At 41.8% G+C, this 13,025-nt stretch overlaps 1 protein-coding gene across 2 annotated transcripts in view; it reads right to left on the bottom strand.

The window, feature by feature from the left end:
* Window positions 1–4,403, bottom strand: part of PPARG (peroxisome proliferator activated receptor gamma) — a 135,673-nt gene extending 131,270 nt beyond the window's left edge. The window contains exons 1-2 of one of the 2 annotated variants that reach the window (XM_084902602.1): window positions 4,138–4,402; window positions 3,148–3,229 (exon numbers count right to left, since the gene is read on the bottom strand). The gene's annotated coding sequence lies outside the window, so the exon portion shown is untranslated. Of the gene's footprint in view, window positions 1–3,147; window positions 3,230–4,137 lie in introns of both variants that reach the window. The other variant, XM_084902603.1, reaches the window with a different exon arrangement.
* Between the last annotated feature and the right edge of the window lie 8,622 nt (window positions 4,404–13,025).

The raw sequence follows: 13,025 nt of genomic DNA, 5'->3' as shown, positions 1-13,025 counted from the left end.
AAAGGCTTGCTTACAAAAGTCTTAAAGTCATACAAAAAACCCCATGGTAAAATAGCTGCATTGCTTTTTCCATTTCACAGGTGAGAAAATGGAGAGTTAGAAAGAATAGTGACTTGCCCTGCTATAATAATAACTGAAACGGTTAAAAATATAAACACCCATATTCTGAATTAAATGTCCACTATTAAAATATTGGTTTGCATTGATTGTTGAAGAAAAATATTAAGAGTATATAAACCCCCTTTTAAAATAATTTAAGCATATACTATTTTTGGTGATAGTTTTTCTTTTTTTTTTCTTCAGCAAATATTATTGGTGATAGCTTTTGTCTTAATATCTGCAAAAGTTTTCCCCAAAATACAGCCTATTGTAGTGGTGCCGATTTCCTTTCAAGAACCTACTTAAGTATTTTAGGTAAATAAAAACTAAAACCTGACATTTTTATAAAATGATGTTTTATAAAACAAAGTCATATAACTCCTCCAAATCTACTTCTGTATTGTGGTAAAATACAAATAATTAATAAGAAAACCCCATGAAGATTACAAATAATCTTCAACTTAACATATATCTAGAATGCCGTGAAACTAACTGAACTGTAATATTCTGGGTCTATCTATATTTCCGACATGGTTATTAACAGGTCTTATTTTATGTTTTTAGAGTCAAATTAGATCAGTTTTGAAGGAACTCTGTAAGCATTTTAAATCGCTGCCCTTTTGTTGCCTTTGGGCGTTAAGAGGGAGGAACGGGACAGCTCAAGAGGTCAACTACCCTAATGCGGAGATCTACTAGGAAAAAACGAAGAAAAGCAAGTTAGAAATTCAGATTAACAATTTTTAAAGCAGGGGGCATAATTTTACACTTAAAAAACCGGCGACTTAATCAAGTTTTCTTGATTTGTGATTTAAAAAAATGCTCTGCGATGAAATTTATTTAGTGGAATCTTATGAGACCAAAAACTTGTTCCAGTACCTTTGCCACACCTTATGACACGTATTTCCAAATTCAAATGACAAGGAATTCAGCAGAACAACACCCACAAGTTAGAATTACTAACATTTTCTGTCCTATCCTTTGGGTATATGTAGATCTTAAAAAAGAAGCAAAAGGATGGGCCAGGAAATATAAAAACATTTGTAAAGCATTATTTTAACATATTTTCCCTACTTCGCTATAGTCTCCTGTTATTAACAACCATTTCGTGATTTGAAAACGAAGTGAAATGTATTAATACTTGTATATGCTTTCACAGCAATGCCTTTCACGCCGCTTTCACACACATAATTATCTTGATAATTAAAGTTGGTGGCAAACATCCCCATTTTCAGAGAATTAAGTATTTGTTTATAATCCTATTACTTACTAATTAAAAGCAATTAGCCGTGGTCAATAATGCATTTCTAATGCATACTCCTAAAGTCACACGTTTTCTCCTGTATCAATTTTAATACACAGGGATAATGTAATTTAAATGTCACAGTGATTTTGGAATTATACTGTGATTTTTAAAAACTATCATTTATTATTTTTTAAATGTAATTCTGAAATATACAAAGAAACGGACATTTAGAAAACTAGTCTCTTTAAAGAAAATAGCGTATTTAATTATTAAAAATACCAATTACAGTACAGTATTAATTTTAAAAAGAAATTATAGCCCTGGCTGATAGCTCTGCTGGTTACGCATCACCCTGATACAGCAAGGTTGTGGGTTTGATCCCCGATCAGGGCACATACAAGAAGCAAACAATGACTGCATAAATAAGAGGTACAACAAATTAATGTTTCTCTCAAATCAATTTTTAAAAAGATTTTTTTTAAAAAAAATGTTATATTCCTTTAAATTTAAGAATGAAAAACAGAGCGCCCCAAAAAACTTAGTCTGGAGTTCTGCAAACCTTTATACTTCACTGATGCCATGCCTTTTAGAGCAGTTCTTGTAAAAGCTAGAGACAGTGCTCGCTTCGGCAGCACATATACTAAAAAGCTAGAGACAAATATGAAAAAGTTTTGGTTTTAAAAATTATATCACGAGTTCTTCCCCCTCTCCCCCCCCCCCCCCCGTGAGTTGCAAAAGATCGAGTGGTCATGAGTTGATTTTAAGATCTTTTAGTTTAAGATTTAATTATTAGCAAGTGACATATCAAATATCATTTCGTTTAAATAAAGGAGAAAATTATGCGAAGTACACAGTATGACAAAAATGGATGGCTTTGTAATAACTTCACTTTTGGGCTAATACAACGCCAATTTAAAATTTGTGTATATTAAAAAATACTATGAAATGTATTAACTTGAGAGTGAATCTGATTTAAAATAGACAACACAAAAATTGGTTTTAAAACTTGAGCAGGAGCTTTTGAAATATCACTCCAAATGCTAACTGGTAGCATCTAGGAGTGTTTTCTATAAAAGTTAATTAGGGGTAGAAGGTATTTCCTTAAGAGAAAAGCCACAGGGAATGTCTATGCCAGCCTCTACCCAGAAGGGTTTTCGAGATCATTTAGCTCCACCAGGTTGGTTCTGCTTTCAGTCAGCGACTGATCACTTAGCTATGGACAGGAAGAGTACCACGGAGCATCTGAGGTCTGTCCAAGATCTATCTGCCCAGGTCTTTTATATATATATATATATATATATATATATATATATATATATATATATAAAGATACGTTAATCCTTGATCTCTCAATAACTCCAGTTACAATCTGTCTCATGAATGATAAAAGCACTTGACATAAAATAATGCACTTCACAATCAAGGTTCTCCCATCCAGCAATGGGTTTCACACACCACTCAGCTCATCATCTTGCCTGGTTTTGTTTTCAGATGGTAATTCACACAAATCAGGTTTACAATTTTGTCCCCAAACTTGAAAGGAAAAGATGAAAAACTTTAGCTTCTTCAAGACCAGACTACTTTATAATAATAATAATAATTATTATTATTATTATTATTATTATTATTTATTTGACTCTCCTGAAGTAACTGACACTAGTTCCCCAACCATTATCCTCAGACTCCAGTGGATTAGATTAAAATGAGAGCACAGCAATAGGATCAACATCGTGATCCTCCTGCCAATTTTTTGGACACACACACCACACATTTCAACAAAATGCAATTACAGGGAGCCAACTCACCTAAGCCCCGGAGTTAGCGAGGATTAGGAGTGCAGCCTCCTGGCTCCCCAGCAGAGGTAAGGGCCCTCTGCACCTAGCTGACCTTATATAAAAGCAGAGATAGGTTACTCCCAGGTTCTGCCTCCGCACCTAGGCTCCTCCCCGCAGACCGCGGCGGAGGACCACGACTACACACCCACCCCGCACCCCCACCCGGAGGGGCCACCCCGCCCGCCGCCCCCACCCCGGCCGGGCTGCAGGGCGCTGCGGGCACCGGGGGAGCCCAGGGCACCTCCCGCTGCCTGAGCGAACCCGGGGAGCGGGAGGGGGCCGCGCGCTCCATCCCTGACCACGCGGGGGGCGGGGGGACCCCAGCCCACACTCCAGACCCCCCCTCGGCTCAGGGCTAGCGGAGTGCTTACGGGGCTCCGGGGAGGGGGGTGTGAAGGAGCCCCCAGGACGCCCCTCGCTAAACTGTCACCACCAACTCCGCACGGCGACTCGGGTCCGGGCTCCGCACACCCAGCAGGACGCCCCGCGCGGGACCCGCGTTTCCGCCCCCAAGTTCCCCGGAGCGGCTCCCCGGCGCCTGTCCGCTCCCCTGTCGGCTCCCGGCGCCTCTCCGCTCCCCTCGGGGCTCCCCTCCGGACTCCCCTCCGGACTCCCCTCCGGGCTCCCCTCCGGACTCCCCTCCGGGCTCCCCTCTGGGCTCCGGGCGGCGGCGGGGGCCCTGGGCGCGCGCCTCCCGGGCGGGACCGCCGGCCGCTCACGCCGCCCCGCGCGCAGCCCGTGCCCTCCCCGCCGCGGCCGCTCGCGCTTCCCGGGGGGCCTCTCCGGGCGCCCCTCAGCCCGGACCCCCCGCGGGCCCCGACCCCTTCACCGGGGACCCCTCCCGGCGGCCCTCAGCCAGCCTCCCCGCTTCCCGCCCGCGCCTTCGGGGGTCGCCTCAGCCCGACTCCCCGCGTCCCGCTCCTCGGCGCCCCTCAGCCCGCGGCCCGGCGGGACCCTGACCTGTGGCGGCGGCGGCGGCGGCGGGTGGCGCCCGCTCCGGTGCCCGGTGCCCGGTGTCCCGGAGGCTGGCCGAGCGCCCCGGGCGGCGGCTCCGCGCGGGCTCGGGCTCCGGCTCCCAGTGCGGTCGCCCCGCCCGCCCGCGGCCGAGCGGGACCTGAGGGGGCGGCGGCGCGGGCGGCGGGCAGCGGGCGGGAGGGAGCGGCCGCGGCGCCCGCCGGCGCACAGTAGGGCCGCGCTCCGCGCTTCGCCTTTTCGGAGCGCCCACTGTGTGCCCCACCGGGTGTGTTCCCGCCGCCGCCGCTGGGAGGCGGCCCGATGGTCCCATTCCTCAGGAGAGAGGCCGCCACGTCGGGGAGCGCCCAGGTGCGGGGCTCCGGGGCCGCCCTGCCCTCCTCGCGGGGGCCTGCGGGATCCCCCCGGGTCCCGGGTCCCGTCGTTCTCCTCAGTGACATTCTTTACAAAAAGACACGAAACCACACTTGGGAATCACCTGTTCTTTAGTCTGACATCCGACGGGGCGACACACGTTCAAGGTCCCCCTTTTGCACCTGTGATTCACATGGGTAATCAGTCACTCAGGGCGACAGGGTTTTCGTTTTAATCATTCAAAGCATTTCTTAAGCCCACGAGCAGACTGTCTTTCATTCTCTGGCAGCGGTTCTGACACCCAGGGACCCCGGCCCTGGGCTGGGGGTGGGACGTGGCCGGTGGGAATCTCAGGCTTCCCAGTTTGAGAAACCTTTCGGGGTCATGCTGCCTCTGAAGAGAAGTGCAGGGTGGATTGTGGGGAACCCCTTTTCCTGCCGCTCTCTCCATTAGGCAGAGAGATGCCCCATCAGAAGGCCTCTGGTCCTCTGGACCGGGGGCCTTACTTACTCTGCCTTATCCTCGTCCCATTTACTGGACATCCTGTTCCAGGCCTGGCCCTCTTTGGGGAGGTAGAGCTGAGCAAAGTCCCTGATTTCAAGAAGCGTATCCCTGACTTGCCCAAGCAAGATACTCTTGATTTTCTTTAACATTTTAACTTGTGGGGGATGCCCAGAGCTCTTCCCTCTAGGGCAGAAGTTCCTCCTTTGTAATTTGAAGTAAATTTTTGTGAGGGTGAGTATCATCCCTTCAGTAAAGATTCAGAGCTTAAACTGATAAATTCCCGTCTTTCCACTCTTCCCCTAAAATAAGAGGTTAAGAGTCATAGTTTTAAGGGACTTCAGAGACCAATTTACCGACCACTGAAAAGCCCTGTTGCTTTGCCTGCCAGTTAGGGAGTCAAGTTGACATGGCTTAACATTCTACACTCAGGCCTTGAAGTGCTGTATGCATCCTACTTCTTGTTCTTATTTTTAAGTTTAAATTCTCTATTGTTTAAGTCTCCTTTTTCCCCCCATCGGCCTCTCCCCAGCCACCCCCACCCCTCAGCACCTGCCCTCACTCCCCCTCTGCGCCCCTCTGTGTTCATTGGTTTTGTTCATATGCGTACAAACAAGTCCTTTGGTTGATCTTTTACCCCCTCCCTTTCATCCCCCCCCCCCGCCCCCCACATTCCCTCATAGGTTGGACTGCATCCTACTTCTTGATCATTCCAGAGTTCCAGTTTGCTTTATTTTTTTAAAAAAAAAACAACTTTATTGGGATGTAATTTACAAAATCTAAAATTTAAATACTATACATTTTAAATGTACAATTTAATTATTTATAATTTATTGACAGAATTGTGCTGGCATCACCATCACCCCCAAAGAAACCTTCCCTCCATTAGCAGTCACTCCCATTTGGGGCCACCAAATTAGGCAACCACCAATCAGTTTCTGTCTCTATAGACATATTTATTTTGGACATTTCATATAAATGGTATCACATGTGGCCTTTTGTGACTGGATTCTTTTACTTAACATGTTTTCAAGGCTCACCAATGTTATAGTATGAATCAGTATTTCATTCACTTTTATGGCTAAATAATATTCCATTATATGAGTTTATCACATTTTGTTTATCAGTTGATGAATATTTGGGTTGTTTCCATTTTTGGCTATTAGGGATAATGCTGCTGTGAACATTCATGAGCAAGGTTTGCGTGGATATATTTTTCATTTCTCTTGGGTATATACCTCAGAGCAGAATTTCTGGGTCATAATGGTAACTCTATATTTAATTTTTAAAAAAATATATTTTATTGATTTTTCACAGAGAGGAAGAGAGAGGGATAGAGAGTTAGAAACATCAATGAGAGAGAATCATCGATCAGCCGCCTCCTGCACACCACCCACTGGGGATGTGCCCGCATCCAAGGTACATGCCCCTGACCGGAATCGAACCCAGGACCTTTCAATCTGCAGGCCGACGCTCTATCCACTGAGCCAAACCGGTCCCGGCTCTATATTTAATTTTTAAAGAATTGCCAGATTGTTTTCCAAAGCAGCTACACCAATTTGCATTCCTATCAGCAATGTAATCCTTATGAGGATTCCAATTTTTCTACATCTTTGTTGTCTGTCTTTTGTATTTCAGCTAATCTAGTGGGTGTGAAGTGGTATCTCATTGTGTTTTTGATTTGCATTTTCCTAATGACTAATTACACAAGCATCTTTTCATCTGTTTATTGGCCCTTTGTATATCCTCTGAAGAAAAGTCTATTCAAATCCTTTGTGTATTTTTAAATTGGATTATTTGTCTTTTTATTTGTTTATGTACAAGTCCCTTGTCAGGCATATAATTTGTAAATATTTCCTTCCATCCTGTAAATTGTCTTTTTACTTTCTCCATGGGGTCATTTGAAGCAAAAGGTTTTTTTAATTTTGGTTAAATCCAATTTATTATTTTCTTTTGGTGTTATATCAATGCCTAATCCAAAGCCTTGAAAATTTACTCCAAAATTTTCTTCTAAGACTTTTATAGATTTAACTCTTACCTTTAAGTTGTGACCCATTTTGAGTTTAATTTTTATATGGTATAAAGTAGAGCCAATCTACTTTTGTTGGGAAAGTTCCAATTCAACTACATTGACTAAAGGGAATCTCGCCATAGTGAATTCATAATTGGTGCAACATTTTAGAGTTGACTTGAATACTTTCTAAATTCCCTTTAAATATAAACAGTTTGTGATTTTTTTCAAAAGTGATATGAAGCTTATAAATGTAAGAAGTTAAGTAATATAAACAGAAATAATATAAACCTGTCTTTCAAACTACTGGTCTTAATCCATTGGTAGCTTATTAAAATCAATTTAGTGGATCATGACCAGTATTTTTTAATGTCAAATAAAACATATCAGAACAGAAACTATCAGAAAGCACCTCTCAAATTAAAGAATGTATTGTTTAATAATTTTTGCATTAGTTATGTATGTGCAGTTGCATGTACCAGGAATTGGTATAAAATGTTTCTTACTGTGCGCCACATTTTAAAAAGTTGGAAAAACACTGTATAATCTATAGTTGCAAAATTCTTTCATTCCACAAACATTTATTGAGTGCTTATTTTATGCCAGGCCCGCTGCTAAGTGCTAGGAATAAAATGATAAACAGCACATGGTCTCCACCCTGCAACAGTACACATACACAGTTGGATCCATATGTAATTTCTGGAGACAAAAGATTGTGCCTGGGTTCATTTTCCTCAACCACAAGGGCTCCTTCCAAAAGTCTGATCCTGCGGCCTTTTTTTCACCCCCCCCCCCCCCCCAATTAATGTTCAGTTGTTTATCTCATTTGAGATTTGTCAACATATTGGCTTTTCTTCTAACTACGGGAACTTTGGCCCCAGGTTCATAATTGCATACTATGTTTATTATATTGGGAAGAAAGTACAGATCTACTAGCAGGAGTTGGTCATACTGAATTGATTCTCATTTTACTCCAACTATATGTAAACAGTCTCACAGACAGGTGCCAGGTATTTTTAAATTCTGGTAAACTACTTTTTAAAATATATACATAAATAGTTGATTCAGAGGAGGGGAGAAGGAGAGAGAAAGAGATAGAAACATCAATCATGAGAGAAAATCATTGATTGGCTGCCTCTGCACACCTCCCACTGGGGATCAATCCTGCAACCTGGGCATGTGCCCTTGACTGGAATCGAACCCAGGACCCTTCAGTTTGCAGGCCACTGCTCTATCTACTGAGCCAAACCAGCTAGGGTGGTAAACTACTTTTTAAGGAGAAAATTTTAAATCATGACAAAAAGTTTATTTTTCAAGGGTTCAGCAAAAACAGTGTGGCCATTAATAGGGACCTGTAACCATTTTGCAGATGAGTTTAGAAAAGTAAAGTGCTGGGTTTCTAGTCACCCAATTGAGTCACTTATTTGCAGCAGCTGTGTACAAGCATAGCTCTGACATTTGCTCCTCCTCTTTACCTGAGATACCATTTATCAGTCTCTAAACACCATAGATTCTCAGATGATTTATAAGATCTTAATTTAAACTTTAAAAAAGTATAACCAGTTCAACATGCTGGACAGGTTAAACACACACATTGACATCTATAGATAAATCTACTTTTTATATGACTCTACAGTATTACGTTCCCACACGATTTTTAAATCTACGAAATTTTAAATGCAACTTTAAATATCATTAAGGTCCCTTTCTCTCCTCCTTTCCCTATTGTGTCCTCTCTTTCTTGCCCCTCACCAAATGACTTGCCTATTTGTTACAAGGTATTAAGTACCAAAATCAGGCTTGTAACTCAATTTTGGAAAAAAATTAAAGAAGACATAATTTTAAGGCCATTTCTTCAATAATACACTTTAATATTGAATGAAATTACTCCCTATTTTGAGAATATTTTATTTTTTTCATAACTTATGAACACCTATGAAATTAACGATGTCATTTAATTCCAAAAATATTCCATTTGATAGTTTCAGTAGTTTTGAGTTAGACCAGTGGTTGGCAAATCACGGCTCATGAGCCACATTCGTTTCTTTGTCCCCTTGAATGTTCTAACGCCACTTCTTCAAAATAGACTCGATCAGGCCCAAAACTGACTTCTGTGCATGGGCCACGAAGTTTCAATCGCACTGTATGTGCGTACCCACATGTGGCATTTTGTAGAAGAGCCACACTCAAGGGGCCAAAGAGCCACAAGTGGCTTGAGAGCCGCGGTTTGCCGGCCACTGAGTTAGACTATTAAAGTTTTAAGGTTTTACTGGTTTGAAAAGATCTTTTGAAGGTTAAAAATACCTCTGATTTTCAGGGAATAAAAAAAAGAGAACATTTTGCCTTGCTTTATCAATATTTATCTACTTTCCCCCCTAAAAATAGACCCATCTTTGTACATCAGATTGACCTCTCAGCAGTCAGAGGTAGAAAGCAGAGTAGCAGATGTTGGGGAGAAGGGTTTTCCTGTTCACCGTGGGGGGCGGAGTTTTCAGAACAGGAAAATTGTCCTACTTTCCATTTGTCTTTTCTTTTTAATAAGTTTGTTTTAATTAAGGTCTGGTAGAATGGAAAGAGTCCTGACCTTTATCTTTACTCATTGTGAAATTGAGCAGGAAACTCACCCTCTCTGAGGCTTAGTTTCCTCATCTCTGAAATAGAAATATCTATAATAATAAAAGCATAATATGCTAATTAGACCAGACAGCTGAACGACCTTCTGGACGAGGCCGGGACTGCAAAGGCTGAGCCCCTTGCACGAATTTCATGCATCAGACCTCTAGTATCTTCATAATCTCATCGATGAGATAACATGAGAAAATGCCAAGTCAGGCTCTTAGTAGAGACTCAATAAGTGTTGTCTATTAAATAGGTGAAAGCATTAAGAATATTTTTTTTTCTGATAGCCACTCAATATAGTAAAGCTCAATTTGGATGTTAAGTGAAGGTTCTTTTCATATATCCATCATATTTAGTCATCATGGGGTCTACATGAACACTCTACTTTCTTACATGTAAAAAATTTCACTATTCTAATAGGTAGATTTTAAAATAATGATGGGCTCCAGATTCCTCTATGAATTTATAGGTCCTAGGCTTAGCCATATAAAACTAAAACACAAATATTTCTGTGATGGAAAACATAGAAGTAGACAGAATAGTATGACATAGTATGACACTCTACAGCCCCACCCACACCCAGTCTAACCTACTTTCATTCCCCCACCTCTGCCATGCCCATAAAGTTTCAGTTTATGGTCAACCTTGTTTCTTCTATTCCCTCAACAACCTCCCTCAAAATCCCCAAAGCATATCATCCTATATAATGAAAGGCTAATATGCAAATCAACCAAACAACAGAATGACTGGTTGCTTTGACATGCAGTGACCACCAGGGGCAGACACTCAATGCAGGCACTGCCCCCAGTGGTCAGTGTGCTCCCACAGGGGGAGTGCCATTCAGCCAGAAGTCAGGCTCAGGGCTGGTTGGCAGGAGCCTCTCCCACCTCTGCAGCAGCGCTAAGGATTATCAGTTGGACATCCCCCAAGGGCTTCCAAACTGTGAGAGGGTTCAGGCCAGGCTGAGGGACAAATTTTGTGCACCAAGCCTCTAGTATATAATAAAAGCCTAATATTCAAACTGACTGAACAGCAGAATGACCAGTTGCTATGATACACACTGACCACCAGGGGGCATATGCTCAACACAGGAGCTGCCCCCAACCTATAGGCCCAGGTTAGCCAAGTCAGGTGCCAGTGGGGGGGCCCCCCCCAATTGCTCTGCCAGTCATCCCACAGATGGGCCCTGATTGCCAGCCAGGCCTAGGGACCCTACCCATGCATGAATTTCATGCACTGGGCCTCTAGTTTTATCATAAAATATTCAAGCTGTTTTTAAAATGTTGTTCTTAAGTCCTTTATTTAAAAGTTGATTTGCTTTGGGAAATTTTGGATTTATAAAAAAAGTTTCTCTACTGAAATTTTTTTTAACTCAAAGTCTTTCATGGGCGAGCTGTAAAATGTGTTCATTGCTGGGAGAACCATTGTCTCCAGCTACGGAGTTCCAGAGGACTTTAGGGCATAAATATGTTCAGGCTGAGAAATGAGCAAGGAAGTTGGACCTGGGGAAAGGTAGTTATGGTAGTTTCAGTTGTTAACAACAGCAACAATCCCCCTCCAAAAATAACTACCACCACACAACAACCCTTGTGGACCTGTGCCAAGAACAGATTTCAATAGATACAAATCCCCTATGTTTTAGGAAAGCTGGGGAACCTGGATTGGCAGAACCCTAGGGAATGGACACCTTCTGCCACCAGAAGTTTTCTTCTTTTATCATCCATTATTACCCTCTACTTGGGTTGTACAAATGAATATCATGTGCCAAAGGTTGGGGAGCATTGCAACACCCTAGTCTTACCCTCTGGAAGACCTCCCTCGGGGTAATCGTGTTCCTCTGTGCTCTGATTGCTCCTCTTCACTTAGTGCGTATTTTTGGTCTAACACTTGTTGCAGTTTGGTATATAGGTTGTTGGTATAGTGTCTCTCTTCCCTAACTAAGATTAAGTGCTTTGACAGCAGAAGCAATGGTTTATTAATCTTTTCATGCCAAGGACATACTGTACTACAATGCCTAAAACCAACTAAGTGGGCAATCAACGACTGACTGCTAGGTGTTTAACTTGCAAGATCATGCCTACTATTAAGTAAATAATTCAAGTGTCATCTGTCATCAAGAGGTCTTCCATCACTATTGTTCTTTATTCTCTTAAGAGTTTTATTTTTCTTTGTACCATGAATCGCTACCTGAAATTACTTTTTAAACTTCATTATTTGTCTACCTGCTCTAGAATGTCAACTCCATGAACACAGCGATTTTTAAAAGACTTTATTATTATTTGAGAGCAGCTTATGTTCACAGGAAAATAAGAGGAAGGAACAAAAATTTCCCATGTACTACCTTCTAAGACAGGGATTTTTAAAGTTCATTTTTGTAGCCCTGGCTTATGGGAATTATACAGGCTGTCCATGAGTTTTTATTATTGAAATAATAGGGATGTCAAATTTTAATCACCTTTAGAAGTTGCGTTTCAACATTTATATCTACAAATTTGATTATTATTTATTTATGTAAACCCCGGCCAAGCTATTAAATTGGGCCTTATTTAGTTAATCACAGGCCTTTCTGTTCTTATTAATGTATTTTTGTTTTGAACATTGGGACCCAGGTGCCAACTTTGCTCTTGATACATGGGACAACTACTATTGATAAACAATTTTTGTTTTGGGCAGAGTCTGAGGACTGAGCATTTTGAGTCTATAGCTTAAGAGCTGAGCTTCCTAGCAAAGTGATTTCAATGTTCTGTTCCTACAATGATTTCTCAATAAGCTATATCCCCTTTTAAAGAAGGTGTTTCTAGGCATCTAGGTACCTATCTCTTAAAAGTCTGAAGGGTATGAGCTAACAGACTTCTTGCTGCTGTGGTCACCATACAGATGTTTTTCTAGTCTTCAGCTTGCTAGCCTTGTCACTACAACTAAAGGAGCATTTTTCATGCATCTAAAGAAAATGGATGTCCCTTTCTGGAGGTGAAACTTTGGAACAGGAGGACTTTTTCTTTCTGTTTTGCATTTCTACTGCATCTCAAACTTTTAAGTAATTGGTAGATTGATTATGAATTGAACTTATATGTGTAGAAACTTTTGTACTATAGTGGAAAGAAGTGGAAGAAGTGGGAGGGAGTTGGTGAGATGTGTATGCTTTACTGAAGAGTAATACTTTGTTTATTGACATCACAGCTTGGCAGCATCTCTTCCTACCCCCATGACATGGATATTTTTTCCTCCTCAAAGTATTTTTATGATTTTAATATCTCATAACTATTCATTTATTCTCTCAGTAAAATTTCAGTAGGTTAATTTCTAACTATCTTTGACTAGTATGCAGAACAACAAATAAATAAACAAGAAAATAAACAAAAACTCATTGACACAAACAACAGTATAGTGG

The sequence above is a fragment of the Pipistrellus hanaki genome (assembly GCF_964339955.1).
Source record: "Pipistrellus hanaki genome assembly, chromosome: 13".
Taxonomy (NCBI): domain Eukaryota; kingdom Metazoa; phylum Chordata; class Mammalia; order Chiroptera; family Vespertilionidae; genus Pipistrellus; species Pipistrellus hanaki.
The sequence above is the reverse complement of the archived record's forward strand: the minus strand, read 5'-3'. Positions and strand labels throughout refer to the sequence as shown.